Source organism: Heterodontus francisci, unplaced genomic scaffold (genome assembly GCF_036365525.1).
Source record: "Heterodontus francisci isolate sHetFra1 unplaced genomic scaffold, sHetFra1.hap1 HAP1_SCAFFOLD_570, whole genome shotgun sequence".
NCBI lineage: Eukaryota > Metazoa > Chordata > Chondrichthyes > Heterodontiformes > Heterodontidae > Heterodontus > Heterodontus francisci.
Window position 1 is genome coordinate 103189 of NW_027141150.1, and position 16302 is coordinate 119490.

General features: G+C 56.3%; 1 pseudogene; it reads left to right on the forward strand.

The window, feature by feature from the left end:
- The first annotated feature begins 1480 nt into the window (after positions 1-1480).
- Positions 1481-15922, forward strand: LOC137362308 (perforin-1 pseudogene; annotated as a pseudogene).
- The last annotated feature ends 380 nt before the right edge of the window (positions 15923-16302 follow it).

Sequence of the window (16302 nt, forward strand, 5' to 3'; positions counted from 1 at the left end):
GGACGATGAGACTCCCTCTTTAAAAGGGGTCCCTGACGGTGAAACTCCCTCGATAATGGGGGTCCCGGACGATGAGACTCCCTCTATAAAAGGGGTCCCTGACGGTGAGACTCCCTCTTTAACAGGGGTCCCTGACAGTGAGACTCCCACTTTAACGGGGGTCCCTGACGGTGAGACTCCCTCTTTAACGGGGGTCCCTGATGTTGACACTCCCTCTTTAACGGGGGTATCTGACGGTGAGACTCCCTCTTTAACGGGGGTCCCTGATGGTGAGACTCCCACTTTAATGGGGGTCCCTGACGGTGAGACTCCCTCTTTAACGGGGGTCCCTGACGGTGAGACTCCCTCTTTAACGGGGGTCCCTGATGTTGACACTCCCTCTTTAACGGGGTCCCTGATGGTGAGACTCCCACTTTAACGGGGGTCCCTGACGGTGAGACTCCCTCTTTAACGGGGGTCCCTGACGGTGAGACTCCCTCTTTAACGGGGGTCCCTGATGTTGACACTCCCTCTTTAACGGGGGTATCTGACGGTGAGACTCCCTCTTTAACGGGGGTCCCTGATGGTGAGACTCTCTCTCCCGGTGCAGTACTGAGGGAGTGCCGCGCTCTCAGCGGTGCCGTTTCTCAGATGAGTCGTTAAAGCTGAGGCCCCCTCTGCCCTTTCAGGTGGGACGGCATTATGGCACAGATGAAGTCCATTCAGCCCATCAAATCCATGCTGCAGCACAACCCTCAGCTTCTCCAACCTAACCTTGTAACTAAAATCCCCGTTAAATCTCTGGGAACCATTCTGGTAAATCTCTGCACCCCCTCGAGGGACCCTCCCATCCTTCCCCGAGTGTGGCGACCGCAACTGGATGCAGGACTCCAGTTGGGTCCCAACCAGAGCTTTCTAAAGGTCCAGCGCAACCTCCCTGCTTTTGTACTCAACGCCTCTATTTATGAAGCCCAAGTTCCCACGATGCTTTACGAGCCACTCTCTCGATTTGTCCTGCTGCTTTCACAGATTGATACACGTAAACCCCCAGGTGTCTCAGTCTCTGTACACTCTTTACAGCGGTGTCCTTATGTCTATATCACCTCTGCCAAAATGCATCGCCTTGCACTTGTCAGTATTAAACTCCATCTGCCGCCTGTCTGCGCACCCTGCTGGTCTAACTGTGTCCTGCTGAAGTTGTGAAAGGAAAGATCTCACGGCCACTATTTCAGAGAAGGAGGCGGGGGGGGGGGGGAGGGGAAGCTCTCCCCGGTTTTCTGGTCAGTGCTTGGCACTCACCCAACCTTGCAGAAAACGGATGATCAGGTCATTAACACATTGCCGTTTGTGGGATCTTGCTTTTCACCGATTGGCTGACACCTTTCCCACATTGCAACACCTCAATGCCACTTCATTGGCTGTGAACTGCTTTGGGATGCTCTGTGGTTGTGAAAGGGGCTATATAAATGCAATGGTTTCCTCGTTGAGAGCAGCTCTTGAGTCGAGGAGTTACCGGTTCCTCGGGTGCAAGGACCACACTCTGAGCAGCTGAAACCCCCTCCAGGAAGGTGAGCGGACAAGATATTCTGGCACTTGGAGACTGGAGGGAAGTCGCCTCATTGAGGTGAGGGAAGAGAGTGCTGGGCAGGCTGCTAGTGTCAGCCACTGCCAGGGCAGAGAGGGATAGAGAGGGTGTGAGAGAGGGGTGGACAGGGAGAGGGGGACAGAGGGAGGGGGGACAGAGAGAGAGAGAGAAAGGGGACAGAGGATAGAGAGAGAGAGAGAGGTCAGAGAGAAAGGGACAGAAAGGATGAGAGAGAAAGAGAGAAGGGGGATAGAGAGGGCGCGAGAGAGGGACGGGGTGGGGGGGTGGTGGGACAGAGAGAAAGGGGACAGAGATAGAGAGGTCAGAGAGAAAGGGACAGAAAGGGTGAGAGACAGAGACAGAGAGAGAGGAGAACAGAGAAAGGGTCAGAGAGGGTGAGAGAGAAAGGGGACAGAGAGAGGGTCAGAGAGAGTGGAACAGAAAGGGAGAGAGAGAGAGGATGCAAGAGAGAGATGGGATAGGGAGACAAATGGAAAGAGAGGGCGAGAGAGAGAGGACATAGATAGAGGGATAGAGAGGGTGAGAGAGAATAGAGAGAGACAAAGAGGGTGAGAGGGACAGGGAGAGAGGGACAGAGAGAGTGGGACAGGCAGGGTGAGAGAGAGAGAGAGAGAGAGAACAGAGAGAGAGCAAAAGAGAGTGTGGGTCCGAGAGGGAGGAATAGAGAGGTTGTGCGTGACAGAGAGAGAGGGGGACAGAGAGAGAGGGAGGGAGGGACAAAAAGAGAGAGAGTGGGACAGAGATGGTGTGTGTGTGTGAGAAAGGGGTCAGGGAGAGAGAGGGTGTGAGAGTGATGGTAATAGAGGGGGACAGAGAAAGAGGGGAACAGAGAGAGGGACTGAGAGGATGAGACAAGAGTGGGAAGGGAGAGGGGGAGGGTACAGGAAGAGAGGGGGGATACAGGGAGAGAGGGAGAGTGGGAGTACAGGGTGACTGGGGGTACAGGGAGACAGGGGATACAGTGTGCTGTGAGTACCGGGAGAGTGGGGGTACCGGGAGAGTGGGGGTACAGGAAGAGAGGGGGTACACGGTGATGGGGGTACAGGGAGAGTGGGGGTACAGGGTGATGGGGGAGTACAGGGTGATGGTGGTACAGGGTGATGGGGCTACAGGAAGAGAGGGAGTACAGGGTGATGGGGGTACAGGGAGAGAGGGAGCACAGGGTGAGAGGGAGCACAGGGTGATGGGGGTACAGGGAGAGAGGGAGCACAGGGTGATGGGGGAGTACAGGGTGATGGGGGTACAGGGTGATGGGGCTACAGGGAGAGAGGGAGTACAGGGTGATGGGGGTACAGGGAGAGAGGGAGCACAGGGTGATGGGAGTACAGGGAGAGAGGGAGCACAGGGTGATAGGGGTACAGGGAGAGAGGGGACACAGGGTGATGGGGGTACTGTGTGATGGGGGTACAGGGAGAGAGGGGATACAGGGTGGTGGGGTTACAGGGAGAGTGGGGGTACAGGGAGAGAGGGGATACAGGGTGATGGGGGTACAGGGAGAGAGAGGATACAGCGTGATGGGGGTACAGGGAGAGAAGGGATGCAGGGAGAGTGGGGTTACAGGGAGAGAGGGAGTACAGGGTGATGGGGGTACAGGGTGATGGGAGTACAGGAAGAGAGGAAGTACAGGGTGATGGGGGTACATGGAGAGAGGGGACACAGGGTGATGGGGGTACAGTGTGATGGGGTTACAGGGAGAGTGGGGTTACAGGGAGAGTGGGGTTACAGGGAGAGAGGGAGTACAGGGTGATGGGAGTACAGGGTGATGGGGGTACAGGAAGAGAGGGAGTACAGGGTGATGGGGGTACAGGAAGAGAGGGAGTACAGGGTGATGGGGGTACAGGAAGAGAAGGGAGTACAGGGTGATGGGGGTACAGGAAGAGAGGGAGTACAGGGTGATGGTACTGGGTGATGGGGGTACAGTGTGTTGGGGGTACAGGGAGAGAGGGAGTACAGGGTGATGGGGGTACAGGATGATTGGGGTACAGGGAGAGAGGGGATTCAGTGTGATGGGAGTACAGGGAGAGTGGGGAGTACAGGGAGAGTGGGGAGTACAGGGTGATGGGGTTACAGGGAGAGTGGGGAGTACAGGGAGAGTGGGGAGTACAGGGTGATGGGGTTACAGGGAGAGTGGGGAGTACAGGGTGATGGGGTTACAGGGAGAGTGGGGAGGACAGTGTGATGGGAGGACAGGGAGAGTGGTGAGGACAGGGAGAGTGGTGAGGACAGGGTGATGGGGTGTACAGGGAGAGCGGGGAGTACTGGGTGATGGGGTTACAGTGAGAGCGGGGAGTACAGTGAGAGCGGGGAGTACAGTGAGAGCGGGGAGTACAGTGAGAGCGGGGAGTACAGGGAGAGTGCGGAGTACAGGGTGATGGGGTTACAGGGAGAGTGGGGAGGACAGGGAGAGTGCGGAGTACAGGGTGATGCGGTTACAGGGAGAGTGGGGAGGACAGGGAGAGTGGGGAGTACAGGGAGAGTGGGGTTACAGGGAGAGTGGGGAGTACAGGGTGATGGGGTTACAGGGAGAGTGGGGAGTACAGGGAGAGTGGGGAGTACAGGGAGAGTGGGGTTACAGGGAGAGTGCGGAGTACAGGGTGATGAGGTTACAGGGAGAGCGGGGAGTACAGGGAGAGCGGGGAGTACAGGGAGAGCGGGGAGTACAGGGTGATGGGGAGTACAGGGTGATGGGGAGTACAGGGTGATGGGGAGTACAGGGAGAGTGGGGAGTACAGGGAGAGTGGGGAGTACAGGGTGATGGGGTTACAGGGTGATGGGGTTACAGGGTGATGGGGTTACAGGAAGAGAGGGAGTACAGGGCGATGGGGGTACAGGGAGAGAGGGAGCACAGGGTGATGGGAGTACAGGGAGAGAGGGAGCACAGGGTGATAGGGGTACAGGGAGAGAGGGGACACAGGGTGATGGGGGTACAGGGAGAGAAGGGATGCAGGGAGAGTGGGGTTACAGGGAGAGAGGGAGTACAGGGTGATGGGGGTACAGGGTGATGGGAGTACAGGAAGAGAGGAAGTACAGGGTGATGGGGTTAAAGGGAGAGTGGGGAGTACAGGGAGAGTGGGGAGTACAGGGAGAGTGGGGTTACAGGGAGAGTGCGGAGTACAGGGTGATGAGGTTACAGGGAGAGCGGGGAGTACAGGGAGAGCGGGGAGTACAGGGTGATGGGGAGTACAGGGTGATGGGGAGTACAGGGTGATGGGGAGTACAGGGAGAGTGGGGAGTACAGGGAGAGTGGGGAGTACAGGGTGATGGGGTTACAGGGTGATGGGGTTACAGGGTGATGGGGCTACAGGAAGAGAGGGAGTACAGGGTGATGGGGGTACAGGGAGAGAGGGAGCACAGGGTGATGGGAGTACAGGGAGAGAGGGAGCACAGGGTGATAGGGGTACAGGGAGAGAGGGGACACAGGGTGATGGGGGTACAGGGAGAGTGGGGTTACAGGGAGAGTGGGGTTACAGGGAGAGTGGGGGTACAGGGAGAGAGGGGATACAGGGTGATGGGGGTACAGGGAGAGAGAGGATACAGCGTGATGGGGGTACAGGGAGAGAAGGGATGCAGGGAGAGTGGGGTTACAGGGAGAGAGGGAGTACAGGGTGATGGGGGTACAGGGTGATGGGAGTACAGGAAGAGAGGAAGTACAGGGTGATGGGGGTACATGGAGAGAGGGGACACAGTGTGATGGGGTTACAGGGAGAGTGGGGTTACAGGGAGAGTGGGGTTACAGGGAGAGAGGGAGTACAGGGTGATGGGGGTACAGGGTGATGGGAGTACAGGAAGAGAGGGAGTACAGGGTGATGGGGGTACAGGAAGAGAGGGAGTACAGGGTGATGGGGGTACAGGAAGAGAGGGAGTACAGGGTGATGGGAGTACAGGAAGAGAGGGAGTACAGGGTGATGGGGGTACAGGAAGAGAAGGGAGTACAGGGTGATGGGGGTACAGGAAGAGAGGGAGTACAGGGTGATGGGGGTACAGGAAGAGAGGGAGTACAGGGTGATGGGGGTACAGGAAGAGAAGGGAGTACAGGGTGATGGGGGTACAGGAAGAGAGGGAGTACAGGGTGATGGTACTGGGTGATGGGGGTACAGTGTGTTGGGGGTACAGGGAGAGAGGGAGTACAGGGTGATGGGGGTACAGGGTGATGGGGGTACAGGGAGAGAGGGGATTCAGCGTGATGGGGGTACAGGGTGATGGGGGAGTACAGGGAGAGAGGGAGTACAGGGTGATGGGGGTACAGGGTGATGGGGGTACAGGATCATGGGGGTACAGGGAGAGAGGGGATTCAGTGTGATGGGGGTACAGGGTGATGGGGGAGTACAGGGTGATGGGGAGTACAGGGTGATGGGGAGTACAGGGAGAGTGGGGAGTACAGGGAGAGTGGGGAGTACATGGTGATGGGGTTACAGGGAGACTGGGGAGGACAGTGTGATGGGAGGACAGGGAGAGTGGTGAGGACAGGGAGAGTGGTGAGTACTGGGTGATGGGGTTACAGTGAGAGCGGGGAGTACAGTGAGAGCGGGGAGTACAGGGAGAGTGCGGAGTACAGGGTGATGGGTTACAGTGAGAGTGGGGAGGACAGGGAGAGTGGGGAGGACAGGGAGAGTGGGGAGGACAGGGAGAGTGGGGAGTACAGGGAGAGTGGGGAGTGCAGGGTGATGGGGTTACAGGGAGAGTGGGGAGTACAGGGAGAATGGGGAGTACAGGGTGATGGGGTTACAGGGAGAGCGGGGAGTACAGGGAGAGCGGGGAGTACAGGGTGATGGGGTTACAGGGAGAGTGGGGAGTACAGGGAGAGTGGGGAGTACAGGGAGAGTGGGGAGTACAGGGTGATGAAGTTTCAGGGAGAGCGGGGAAGTACAGGGAGAGCGGGGAAGTACAGGGAGAGCGGGGAGTACAGGGTGATGGGGATACAGGGAGAGCGGGGAGTACAGGGAGAGCGGGGAGTACAGGGTGATGGGGTTGCAGGGAGAGCGGGAAGTACAGGGTGATGGGGTTGCAGGGAGAGCGGGGAGTACAGGGAGAGCGGGGAGTACAGGGAGAGCGGGGAGGACAGGGAGATGGGGTTACAGGGAGAGTGGGGAGTACAGGGAGAGTGGGGAGTACAGGGAGAGTGGGGAGTACAGGGAGAGCGGGGAGGACAGGGAGAGTGGGGAGTACAAGTTGATGGGGTTACAGGGAGAGTGGGGAGTACAGGCTGATGGGGTTACAGGGAGAGTGGGGAGTACAGGGAGAGTGGGGAGTACAGGGTGATGGGGTTACAGGGAGAGTGGGGAGGACAGTGTGATGGGGGGACCGTGTGATGGGAGTACAGGGAGAGTGGGGAGTACAGGGAGAGTGGGGAGTACAGGGAGAGTGGGGAGTACAGGGTGATGGGGTGTACAGGGAGAGTGGGGTGTACAGGGAGAGTGGGGTGTACAGGGTGATGGGGTTACAGGGAGAGCGGGGAGTACAGGGTGATGGGGAGTACAGGGAGAGTGGGGAGTACAGGGAGAGTGGGGAGTACAGGGAGAGTGGGGAGTACAGGGTGATGGGGTTACAGGGAGAGCGGGGAGTACAGGGTGATGGGGTTACAGGGAGAGCGGGGAGTACAGGGGGAGTGGGGAATACAGGGAGAGTGGGGAGTACAGGGTGATGGGGTTACAGGGAGAGTGGGGAGTACAGGGAGAGTGGGGAGTACAGGGAGAGTGGGGAGTACAGGGTGATGGGGTTACAGGGAGAGTGGGGAGTACAGGGTGATGGGGTTACAGGGAGAGTGGGAAATACAGGGAGAGTGGGGAGTACAGGGTGATGGGGTTACAGGGAGAGTGAGGAGTACAGGGAGATGGGGTTACAGGGAGAGTGAGGAGTACAGGGTGATCGGGTTACAGGGAGAGTGAGGAGTACAGGGAGATGGGGTTGCAGGGAGAGTGCGGAGTACAGGGTGATGGGGTTACAGGGAGAGTGAGGAGTACAGGGAGATGGGGTTACAGGGAGAGCGGGGAGTACAGGGAGAGCGGGGAGTACAGGGAGAGCGTGGAGTACAGGGTGATGGGGTTACAGGGAGAGCGGGGAGTACAGGGAGAGCGGGGAGTACAGGGAGAGCGGGGAGTACAGGGAGAGTGGGGAGTGCAGTGTGATGGGGTTACAGGGAGAGCGGGGAGTACAGGGTGATGGGGTTACAGGGAGAGTGGGGAGTACAGGGAGAGTGGGGAGTGCAGGGTGATGGGGAGTGCAGGGTGATGGGGAGTGCAGGGTGATGGGGAGTGCAGGGTGATGGGGAGTGCAGGGAGAGCGGGGAGTGCAGGGAGAGCGGGGAGTGCAGGGAGAGCGGGGAGTGCAGGGAGAGCGGGGAGGACAGGGAGAGCGGGGAGGACAGGGAGAGCGGGGAGTGCAGGGAGAGCGGGGAGTGCAGGGAGAGCGGGGAGTGCAGGGAGAGCGGGGAGTGCAGGGAGAGCGGGGAGTGCAGGGAGAGCGGGGAGTACAGGGAGAGCGGGGAGTGCAGTGTGATGGGGTTACAGGGAGAGTGGGGAGTACAGGGTGATGGGGTTACAGGGAAAGTGGGGAGTACAGGGTGATGGGGTTACAGGGAGAGTGGGGAGTACAGGGTGATGGGGTTACAGGGAGAGTGGGGAGTACAGGGAGAGTGGGGAGTACAGGGAGAGCGGGGAGTACAGGGAGAGCGGGGAGTACAGGGAGAGCGGGGAGTGCAGTGTGATGGGGTTACAGGGAGAGTGGGGAGTACAGGGAGAGCGGGGAGTACAGGGAGAGCGGGGAGTACAGGGAGAGCGGGGGGTGCAGTGTGATGGGGTTACAGGGAGAGTGGGGAGTACAGGGTGATGGGGAGTACAGGGTGATGGGGTTACAGGGAGAGTGGGGAGTACAGGGTGATGGGGTTACAGGGAGAGTGGGGAGGACAGGGTGATGGGGAGTACAGGGTGATGGGGTTACAGGGAGAGTGGGGAGTACAGGGTGATGGGGTTACAGGGAGAGTGGGGAGTACAGGGAGAGTGGGGAGTACAGGGTGATGGGGTTACAGGGAGAGCGGGGAGTACAGGGTGATGGGGTTACAGGGAGAGCGGGGAGTGCAGTGTGATGGGGTTCCAGGGAGAGCGGGGAGTACAGGGTGATGGGGTTACAGGGAGAGCGGGGAGTACAGGGTGATGGGGTTACAGGGAGAGCGGGGAGTACAGGGTGATGGGGTTACAGGGAGAGCGGGGAGTACAGGGTGATGGGGTTACAGGGAGAGCGGGGAGTGCAGTGTGATGGGGTTACAGGGAGAGCGGGGAGTACAGGGTGATGGGGTTACAGGGAGAGCGGGGAGTACAGGGAGAGCGGGGAGTACAGGGTGATGGGGAGAGCGGGGAGTACAGGGAGAGCGGGTAGTACAGGGAGAGCGGGGAGTACAGGGAGTGCGGGGAGTACAGGGAGAGTTGGAAGTACAGGGTGATGGGGTTACAGGGAGAGCGGGGGAGAGCGGGGGTTACGGGGAGAGCGGGGGTTACGGGGAGTGCGGGGAGAGCGGGCAGAGCCGGGAGAGCGGGCAGAGCGGGGAGGTACAGGGAGAGCGGGGAGGTACAGGGAGAGCGGGGAGGTACAGGGAGAGCGGGGAGGTACAGGGAGAGCGGGGAGGACAGGGAGAGAAGGCACGGTGGGTTCGGGAAGCAGTCACTTTGTAATCTTCACTGACAGCATTCCCCTGGAGGGTTCACTTGGTGCTGGTGGGGGAGCCCTGTATTCGGAGAGATTGTGCTGAGGTAGAGATCAGTGTCATCAGCTAAAACAAATAAATACATCGGGTATAGGAGATTATATAGAATAGAGTCAGACAGGAGTGAGTTACAGACTGGAATTTAATCGAAGGATACGGGGTGGTTTATATATAGAATAACAGATATTCAGGAGTGAGTTACAGACTGGAATCTAATCGAGGGGTTTGGGGTGGTTTATATATAGAATAACAGATACCCGGGAGTGAGTTACAGACTAGAATCTAATCGAGGGGTTCGGGTGTTTTATATATAGAATAATAGATAACCGGGAGTGAGTTACAGACTGGAATCGAATCGAGGGGTTCAGGGGAGTTTTATATATAGAATAACAGATACCCGGGAGTGAGTTACAGAATGGAATCTAATCGAGGGGTTCGGGGGGTTTATATATAGAATAACAGATACCCGGGAGTGAGTTACAGACTGGAATCTAATCGAGGGGTTTGGGGGGTTTATATATAGAATAACAGATACCCGGGAGTGAGTTACAGACTGGAATCTAATCGAGGGGTTTGGGGGGTTTATATTTCGAATAACAGATACCTGGGAGTGAGTTACAGACTGGAATCTAATCGAGGGGTTCGGGGTGGTTTATGTATAGAATAACAGATACCCGGGAGTGAGTTACAGACTGGAATCTAATCGAGGGGTTTGGGGGGTTTATATATAGAATAGCAGATACCAGGGAGTGAGTTACAGACTGGAATCTAATCGAGGTGTTTGGGGGGTTTATATATGGAATAACAGATACCCGGGAGTGAGTTACAGACTGGAATCTAATCGAGGGGTTCGGGGGGTTTATATATAGAATAACAGATACCAGGGAGTGAGTTACAGACTGGAATCTAATCGAGGGGTTCAGGGGGTTTATATATAGAATAACAGGTACCCGGGAGTGAGTTACAGACTGCAATCTAGTTGAGTGATTTGGGAGTGTTTGATGGGGACGGTGTGGAGGGAGCTTTACTCTGTCTCTGACCCCCCGTACTGTACCTGTCCTGGGAGTGTTTGATGGGGACAGTGTAGAGGGAGCTTTACTCTGTATCTAACCCCTGTACTGTACCTGTCCTGGGAGTGTTTGATGGGGACAGTGCAGAGGGAGCTTTACTCTGTATCTAACCCCTGTACTGTACCTGTCCTGGGAGTGTTTGATGGGGGACAGTGTAGAGGGAGCTTTACTCTGTATCTAACCCCCGTACTGTACCTGTCCTGGGAGTGTTTGATGGGGGACAGTGTAGAGGGAGCTTTACTCTGTATCTAACCCCCGTACTGTACTTGTCCTGGGAGTGTTTGATGGGGACAGTGTAGAGGAAGTTTTTTGCAGTAACAGATCTCTGCCACTTGATGGTAATCTCCGCCGTCTATCTGCAACTTTAATCTCCTTCTGTCTCTGATTTACAAACTGTGATCACGCTGTGCAATGTTACTTTTCAAACAGTTGACATATCCAAGCCCAGTTCTTTCCCATTATTTTCACCGAAATGTTGAAACGTACAGCCCCATGCCTGCCTTTTTTGTTGCCACTCGACTCAACTCTTCCAATGTTCTCCTGGCTGGTGTCCTTCCTCGCACCCTCTGTAGACTTCAGCTCTGTAACATCCAATCTCTCTATACCTCCATCTCCCACCAGAGCGGTCTGACGGCTCTCCACTTCTTCCTTTAATGTGGCATCCTTTATTCGCTGCTCACAACGTGGTCTCCTCTACACTGGGGAGACCTAGTGTAAACCTGGTGACCACTCTGTGGAACACCTCCGTTCAATCTGCAGCCGTGACCCCGAGCTTCCTGTCGCTTGTTCTTTCAGTTCACCGCCTTCCCCCCCCCCCCACCCCCCCCTCTCTGTCTTCGGCCTCCTGCACTCTCCCAATGAAGCTCAACGCAAGTCCGAGGAACAGCACCTCGCCTTTCGACTGGGCCCTTTGCAGCCTTCAGGACTCAACACTGGGTTCGGTGATTTTAGATTATTAACACCGCTCCTGTTCTTTTCCCCCTTCTTTGTGCCCTTTCGGTTTCTGAATCCCTACAACTTGTGCTCGGACGGTTGCTGTCATGCTGCTTAGGCCTCATCCTGACACATCTTTTGCGCCTTTACTTGTCCCATTACCCCTCCCTTTGCCTTCGTACCGTGAAACCTCTTGTTACTTAATCCGTGACGGACCTTCCCTTTTGTTCTTCTCCTTCCCTCCCAACCCCCGCCGTGCTGCCGGTCACTTGCTCAACACCTATTACATTTCTAACTTCGCCCAGGTCTGATAAAAGGTCACCAACCTGAAATGTTAGCTCTGTTTTTCTCTCTCCGCAGATTAGAACATTAGAACATTACAGCGCAGTACAGGCCCTTCGGCCCTCGATGTTGCGCCGACCTGTGAAACCATCTGACCTACACTATTCCATTTTCATCCATATGTCTATCCAATGACCACTTAGATGCCCTCAAAGTTGGCGAGTCTACTACTGTTGCAGGCAGGGCGTTCCACGCCCCTACTACTCTCTGAGTAAAGAAACTACCTCTGACATCTGTCCTATATCTATCACCCCTCAACTTAAAGCTATGTCCCCTCGTGTTTGCCATCACCATCCGAGGAAAAAGACACTCACTATCCACCCTATCTAACCCTCTGATTATCTTATATGTCTCTATTAAGTCACCTCTCCTCCTCCTTCTCTCCAACGAAAACAACCTCAAGTCCCTCAGCCTTTCCTCGTAAGACCTTCCCTCCATACCAGGCAACATCCTAGTAAATCTCCTCTGCACCCTTTCCAAAGCTTCCACATCCTTCCTATAATGCGGTGACCAGAACTGCACGCAATACTCCAGGTGCGGTCTCACCAGAGTTTTGTACAGCTGCAGCATGACCTCGTGGCTCCGAAACTCGATCCCCCTACTAATAAAAGCTAACACACCATATGCCTTCTTAACAGCCCTATTAACCTGGGTAGCAACCTTCAGGGATTTATGTACCTGGACACCAAGATCTCTCTGTTCATCTACACTACCAAGAATCTTCCCATTAGCTCAGTACTCTGCATTCCCGTTACTCCTTCCGAAGTGAATCACCTCACACTTTTCCGCATTAAACTCCATTTGCCATCTCTCAGCCCAGCTCTGCAGCCTATCTATGTCCCTCTGTAACCTACAACACCCTTCGGCACTATCCACAACTCCACCGACCTTAGTGTCATCTGCAAATTTACTAACCCACCCTTCTACACCCTCTTCCAGGTCATTTATAAAAATGACAAACAGCAGTGGCCCCAAAACAGATCCTTGCGGTACACCACTAGTAACTAAACTCCAGGATGAACATTTGCCATCAACCACCACCCTCTGTCTTCTTTCAGCTAGCCAATTTCTGATCCAAAGCTCGAAATCACCTTCAACCCCATACTTCTGTATTTTCTGCAACAGCCTACCGTGGGGAACTTTATCAAACGCCTTACTGAAATCCATATCCACCACATCCACGGCTTTACCCTCATCCACCTGTTTGGTCACCTTCTCGAAAAACTCAATAAGGTTTGTGAGGCACGACCTACCCTTCACAAAACCGTGCTGACTATCTCTAATGAACTTATTCTTTTCAAGATGATTATAAATCCTATCTCTTATAACCTTTTCCAACATTTTACCCACAACCGAAGTAAGGCTCACAGGTCTATAATTACCAGGGCTGTCTCTACTCCCCTTCTTGAACAAGGGGACAACATTTGCTATCCTCCAGTCTTCCGGCACTATTCCTGTCGACAATGACAGATGCTGAGGGTTTCCAGCACTTCCTGTTTTTTCTTTGTCTCAGATTTTCGGCGCCTGCAGGATTTTGCTCTTTCAAAGTTGCCCCTGAGTTTGAGGCGATCTCACATTCTACTCCTCCTCTTCCAGGTTTTCCACACTCTATCGCCGGGAGCTGCCTTTGTTGCCATGATGCCGAAAGGAAAGCCACGACTTGCCCGCCTCCTGTTCTTCTTCCTCTTCCTCGCCGGCGCCCGCTGTGCCTGTAACACTGGCAGCGCCAGCGAGTGTGCGGCGGCCGGTTCCGTGCCCGGCGCCAGCCTGGCAGGAGAGGGCTACGACGTGGTGACCCTGCGGCCCAAGGGGGCCTTCGTGATCGACACCGACGCCTGGAGCAGGCAGGACGGCTCCTGCACCCTCTGCAGCAACCGTCTGCTGTCCGACGTCCGCCAGCGCCTGCCCCTCTCGCTGGTGGACTGGCGGGTGCGGCAGGTCTGCAAGCGCTCCCTGTCGAGCCAGCTCTTCCGCTCGGCCGCCGAGCTGGGCCAGTCCGCCACGTCGGTGATCTCCAACGACTGGCGGGCGGGCCTGGCGGTGCTGCCGAAGCCCCCCATTGTCGGGAACCTCATTCTGGCCGGCTCCAAGTCCAAGCTGGTGGATTTTGGCACCAAGAGATCCAAGTCGGACCAGTACAGCTACACCAGCCACGAGTTTCACTGCCGTTACTACCAGTATCGAGTGAAGGACAAGCCCCTCCTGGCTGCCCAGTTCGCCCACACCCTGGCCTCGCTGCCCAACGTCTCCAACGGGACCAACAAGTACCACTACCAGAAGCTGGTGAGCACCTACGGCACTCATTTCATCAAGGCGGTGGATCTCGGAGGGCGGCTGAAAGACGTGACGGCCATCCGGTCGTGCCAGGCCGCCATCGAGGGCTACACGGTCGAGCAGGTCAAGGACTGCCTGGAGGTGGAGGCCAGCGTCCGGGTGGGTCCGCCAGTCAATGTCTCGGCAAAGTATAGGAGATGCAAGCAGCTTACCAAGTCGATGAAGCACAAGGACAGCTTCCACCAGGCGTTCAACGACCGGGAGACTGACGTGACGGGCGGCAAGGTCAAACTCGGGGTGGACCTCCTCTTCGCGGCTGACTCCTCGGCCTTCACCCGCTGGGCGGACAGCCTGCCCGCAAACCCAGGCATGGTGAGCTACGCACTGGAGCCCCTCCACCACCTGCTGCCCAGGGACGACCCGCGATACGCCAACCTCCAGCGCTACATCAGCGACTACATCGGGGCCAACGCGCTCTCCCAGGACTGCAGCCGCAACGCGTGCCCGTCCGGCTCGCACCGAGGCCGGCAGGACCCCTGCTCCTGCCTCTGCCAGGAGGATAGCCGAGTGGACCGGCTCTGCTGCTCCAAGGTGAAGGGCCTGGGCCGGCTGACGGTGACGGTCAAGCAGGGTCACGACCTCTGGGGCGACTACACCTCGGCCACCGACGGCTACGTCATCGTCAAATATGGCCCGAAGATGGGCAAGACCCCCGTGAGGTCCAACAACAACAACCCCACGTGGAACGCCCGGCTGGACCTGGGTGAGGTCAAGGCCGATTCCGGCCACCAGCTGACCATTGAGGTCTGGGATCGGAACACTGTCACCAGGGACCGCCGCCTGGGAACCTGTGAGCGACCCCTGACCTCCGGCCCCCACCGCGACATCTGCTACCTCAAGTACGGGAGCGTGACCTTTGACTACTCCTTTACCTGTGGCCTCCATCTGGGGGGGCCCACCTGCCAGGATTACGTGCCCCGCCCCGAAGGCCCCGCCTTCACCGCAAACCAGTGGGGTGCCCCTCCCACCCGTGCTCCCGTCTCCCCCGTGCCCTCCCCCTCTGAAGGACCTCTCCCCTCAGTCGTATTCCCCTGACCTTTCCCCTTTCACCCCCAGCCTGCCCTCTGCGCCCTCCCCCACCCCCCCCCCCCATTCTCTCCCTCCCTACCCAACCCCCCACCACACCCCACCCCCAGCCACAGATCCATTCCCCTGCCCTTCCCCGATTCCAGCTGTCATCCCATCAGCCTTTGGGAGAATCCCGCGGGTGATAGGACTTCCCGGTCGCAACGGGCGTGAGCGTTTTGGCCGCCAAACCTGGCCAGCTTAACTGCGTCAAGCTTTATTTGATTGGGCGAGCTGCCGACCGAGCTGACGGCCGTTTAGTTTTGCTTTGCAGAATTCTGCACCTTCCTGTTCATCGGCTCGCTTTTAGGGATGAAACAGGGATCGGCAAAGCGTCAATTTAAAATGTGCTTTCCGTCATTCTAGCTTAGGGTGGGCAACTAGAGGCAGAGACCCTCCCACTTTGAGATCCCCACTCTCACCGCCTCTGCAACCTAGTAAGCAATTCCCTTCCCTCTGGTAACTAACTGTGTCAGAGCGAAGGTACAACCATCAGCCTGGGGCTGCAGGAGAATTAAGTCCGAGTTAGTCATTTGTGATGATAGCCATTTGTGAATTAATTTCATCTCGAGTCTATGATTGGAGGAGGTGACTCAAAGCGGGGCGCAGTTACAACTCGTTGCAACAGATATATCCAACAGATTGGAGACACTCAGTCAGGACACCCACATCCTACGACTTGCGATTCGATGGTGGCACCATATCGCAGGAGCACCATACACCTCTTTCAGTACGTGAAGCTTTGAGCCATGAGAGATGCATTAGGAACTTTTATCATGAAGCCAGGAATGCAGCACACCGAGTGGTGCAGCGTAATCTATAAAAAATCCTGCTGATTTGCACTTGCCTCTGTGTAATCTTACCTTTTTTCCAATAAATGCGATTGAGTGGCATTTAGCCTGTGTCGTGTGATCAGTCCATATGGTGTGCTCGCTGATAGATTGTTACATACCTCGGGAAGGGGCTGGGGGTGGGGACAAGTACAAGGGTTGGTTTCTCATCTCGGGAAGAAGCTGCATCCAAAGGAAAAGACGGAGCACTAACCAGTGGGAACGTGAAGCTCAATACCATCTTATATGCAACCTTGCAGCAAAGAGCCAGATGGCTGTGTTGCCTGCCCGGTGCCAGGGTTCGGGACATCTGCTCAGGGCTGGACAGTGGGAGGGGTTGGATCCAGTTGTTGCGGTCCATGTAGGTACCAACAGCGTAGACAGGAGAAGGAAAGAGGTTCTGCATCGTCAGTATGAGGAACTAGGCGCCAAATTAAGAAGCCGAAC